This window comes from Priapulus caudatus, unplaced genomic scaffold (assembly GCF_000485595.1).
Source record: "Priapulus caudatus unplaced genomic scaffold, Priapulus_caudatus-5.0.1 Scaffold1552, whole genome shotgun sequence".
Classification (NCBI taxonomy): domain Eukaryota; kingdom Metazoa; phylum Priapulida; class Priapulimorpha; order Priapulimorphida; family Priapulidae; genus Priapulus; species Priapulus caudatus.
The window spans coordinates 8194-12500 of record NW_014578613.1 but is presented as its reverse complement, the minus strand read 5'-3'; the positions used below and the strand labels follow the sequence as shown (position 1 = coordinate 12500).

Sequence of the window (4307 nt, the reverse complement as noted above, 5' to 3'; positions counted from 1 at the left end):
TGTGTTGTGTCGTGTGTGTTGTGTGTGGTGGTGTGTGTGTGGAGGATGTGTGTGGCACGCTGTGTGTGTGTGTGGCACTCGTGTGTGTGTGTGTGTGTTGTGTTGTGTATGTTGCTGTGTGTGTGGTGTGTGTGTGTGTGTAGTGTGTGTGTGTGTGTGTGCGCTGTGTGTGGTGTGTGTGTGTGTGTGTGTGTGTGTGTGTTGTGTGTGTGTGTGTGTGTGTGTGGTGTGTGTGTGTGGTATGTGTGTGAATGTGCTGACTTGTGTGTGCTGTGTGTTGTGCTTGTGGGTGTGTGCGCCCCGAGGGCGCGTAGTGTCGCTCCTCGTGGTTGTGATGTGGCGACTGGTGTGTTGTGTGTGTGTGTGTGTGTGTCGTGTGTGTGTGTGTGTTGTGTGTAGTGTGTGTGGTGTGTGTGGTGTGTGTGTGTGTGTGTGTGTGTGTGTGTGTGTGATGTCGGTGTGTGTGTGTGTGTGTGTGTGCTGTGGGTGTGTGTGGTGTGGTGTGTGTGCTGTGTGTGTCGTCGATGTGTGTTGTGTATGTGTGTGTGTGTGTGTGTGTGTGTGTGATGTGTGTGTGAGGTGCTTCGTGGATAGTACGGAACAGGCTACTAATTAGTCTCTATAATTTCCTTTCAAGAAAGCATCAATCGCACGCACTAGCTCGGATCGCAGCTCAAGAGACGCTACGACTGTTTTAGTTAGCAAGCGAAATTGATGTACAGCCGCTGGCCATTGTCACGTGCTCGCGCGCGTCGTTCACACACACACACACACACACACACACACACACACACACACAACACACACACACACACACACACACACACCACACACACACCACGCATACGCACACGCACACATGCCGGCGCAATAAGGCGACCAATTTGTTTGCACGGAAAGGCTTGATGGCAGCTGACGTACGTGCCCGCCCGGCACACCACCCGCCACTAATTCCACGCTGAAAGCACGGCACGAATCAGACGCACGCACGCGACGCACACCCGCGCCCGCAATGCAGGCCACGGCAAGCACGCACGCCGTAGAAAGAAGTGTGCGAGATTAAAAACGGATTGGAAATTTCAACATGCGCTATCATTATTCTATCTTGCGCTACCCTAATGAACATATGATACGAGTGACAGTCCTCAACGGAAGGCGTACGCTCACCGTACGTACTGCTACGTACGATAGTTTTCCTGCCAGTCGCAATTATAGACGCAATTTACGCCTGTGTGTTCTGCCTGCGTGCATTGGTGCTGTGTGTGGTGTGTGTGTGTGTGTGTGTTGTGTGTGTGTGTGTGTGTGTGTGTGTGTGTGCGCGCGTGCGTGTGTGTGTGCGCGCGCGCGCGTGTGTGTGTGTGTGTGCGTTCGCGCAATCAGGAGCAGCTTCGGTAAGCAGGCCCAACATGTTCTGCTTGCATCTATGACAAATACGACATACGCATATACGCTCGCCTATGACACTATTTGTCATAGGAAGATCACAGATGAACGAAGATGGCGGCAGACGACTGAGTGGGGGGCACTGATCCCCCCTGCGCGGGTTTTGCGCGTGCCACCTTATTGACACACACACGGGGTTGTTTACGCATTGTACACGCAGATGCTGTTGTAACCTCGTACTTCGGTTACTTAGGTGAGGTAGGCAGCGGGTAAGAGAACAGGGTATAAGATGCGCAACGACATGAAGCAAACACGAACTAGCGAAGTAACGTACCACAAGCGACTGTATTGATAGCCATAATAGTACAAGTACAAGACGTAGCGTAGAAATGCAACGTGACAAGGTAGAACACAGGGAGAGAGAGAGTCGAGCTCCCTGTGCCTGAGTGCCGCTCGCCTTATATACCCCGGCGATTCCTGTGCCCGCCATCCGGGCATTATCCTGTCACCTCTTGGGTTTTCCAGGTTCCCGTTCTGCCGGCCCCCGTCTTAGTGGGGCGGATATGTGACATTTTTTACTTAAAGTGTGCACTTCTGGAAAGAAGCATGAAAATTTGCTCTAGGGGGGTTTTGAGTATGCACGATGTCACTCCAACGGTTCCTGCCAAAAAATCAAAAATTAAAAATGGCCACCAGAAAACGTGTTTTTGCCCATAAATTAGCTGTAAGTGCCCCGATTACCATGATCTTGGCGTCTATACCTATGTTTTTGAAGACAAATAATGCAATAAAACTCTTGTCAAATATCATAAGATATATCTTCCCGCCAAAAAGTTGAAAATTCAAAATGGCCACCACAAAACACAGTTTTGCCCATAAATCGATCAGCTGTAAGTGCACCAAGTACCATGATCTTGGTCTCTATACATATGTTTTTGAGGTCAATGAACCCCATAGAACGGATATAGAACACATTGAGATGTATCATAACATCTTCCCGCCAAAAATATTTAATCCAAAATGGCTGCCACAAACGCATTTCTTTGCCATAAAATGGCTATACGTGCCACGATTACCAAGATCTAGGTATCTATGCCAGTTTTTATGTCAAGGATCCCGATGGAAAACATGAAATATCCTAACATACATCTTCAAATTAAACAAATACAATATAAAATGTTTTTAGGTCAAAGAAAGAACTCGGTTACACATATGTGAAAAATCATGATGAAAAATAATGCCATCTATACTTTAGTTCATAATTTCTGTTACACTTTGGAAGGTACGCCTGCGTGCCTGCCAAAACGTCGTTCCTTAGATCACAGCGTGAACAAAAATATGTTGCCTATGTGGAGTTACTTAATTGGAAAGATTATTCCGTGAATGTTTGCTCTTGACCACTATCACTATATGTGAGGTGTACGGTTTATGTGAGAGATAAACTTACCCTCGAGATTANTCTACAACAGCAGCAGCAGCAGCAGCAGGAATCAAGAGTGGTTAACTAATGTCTTGGTGCATTCCCTCAGATCGTGCATGACGCTGCTCTAGCAATAGCAGACAGGCCAGCAGCAGCAGCAGCAGCAGAGTGGTTAACTACATGTTTGGTGGCATCTCTCCACGCTCGCTCTCACAACAGAGCAGCAGCAGCAGCAGCAGCAGCAGGCAGGCAGCAGCAGCAGCAGCGTTTGTTAACTAATGTTTGCGTGGCATTCTCTCATCGCGCTCTACAACATACAGCAAGCAGCAGCAGCAGGAGCAGAGTAGTTAACTAATGTTTGGTGCACATTCTCCTCATCGCTGCTCTACAATAGCAAGCACAGGCAGCGAGCAAGCAGCAGGCAGCAAGCAGACCAGCAGCAGCAGAGTGTTTAACCTAATGTTTGGTGCATTCTCTCATCGCTGCTCTACAATAGCAGCAGCGCAGCAGCAGCAGCAGCAGCAGCAGAGTGGTTAACTAAGTTTGGTCGGAGCCATTCTCATCACATCAATCCGCGATTCTACAATAGCAAGCAGCGAGCAGCAGCCAGCACAGAGTGGGTTAACTAATGTTTGGTGCACTCTCTCATCGCTGCTCTACAATAGCGAGCAGCAGCAGCAGCACACCGCAGCAAGATGGTTAACTAATGTTTGGTGCATGTCTCTCATACGCTGCTCTTAACAATTAGACATGCACAGTGCAGCAGCCGCAGCCAGCAGCAAGAGTGTTAACCTAAATGTTTGTGCATTCTCTCATGCGCTGCTCTACAATAGGGGCAGCAGCAGCAGCAGCAGCAGCAACCAGCAGAGGTGGTAACTAATGTTTGGTGGGCATTCTCATCATTCGCTGGCCTACACGCAGGCAGCAAGCAGCAGAAGTAGTTAACTACTGTTTTGGTGGCATTCTCTCATGTGCTGCTCTACATATAGCAGGCAGCAGCACAAGCAGCAAAGTGGTAACTAAATGTTTGGTGCATTCCTCCAGTTGCTGCTCTACAATACTAACAGCAGCAGAAGGCAGCAGCAGCAGGCAGCACAGCAGCAGCAGTCAGCAGCAGAAGTGGTTAAAGCTAGTGTTTGGATGCATTCTCTCATTGCTGCCTCTAACAAAGCAACAAGCAGCAGCAGCAGCAGCAGCAAGCATGGTTAACTAATGTTGTTAATGCGAGTTGCGCGTCACTGCGCTGCTCTACAATAGCAGCAGCAAGCAGCACAGCAGCACCAGAGTGTTAACTAATGTTTTGGCTGGCCAGTTCTCTCATGCCTGTCTAACAATGGCAGCCAGCGGCAGCAGCAGAGCAAGCCAGAGTGGTTAACTAATGTTGGTGCATTCTCTCATCGCTGCTCTATAATTAGAAAGGCAGCCAGCAGCAACAGCAGGGCAGGGCAGCAGCGTGTGTAACTAATGTTGGGTGCATTCCCGTCATCAGTAGCTGATCTACAAA

At 48.8% G+C, this 4307-nt stretch overlaps 1 long non-coding RNA gene across 1 annotated transcript in view; it reads left to right on the top strand.

The window, feature by feature from the left end:
- The window catches only part of LOC106816987, an 11158-nt gene extending 9141 nt beyond the window's left edge, over positions 1 to 2017 (top strand). Inside the window, exon 3 of the long non-coding RNA XR_001394975.1 lies at positions 1937 to 2017. This is a non-coding gene — a long non-coding RNA (uncharacterized LOC106816987). The remainder of the gene's footprint in view (positions 1 to 1936) is intronic.
- Positions 2018 to 4307: the final 2290 nt, after the last annotated feature.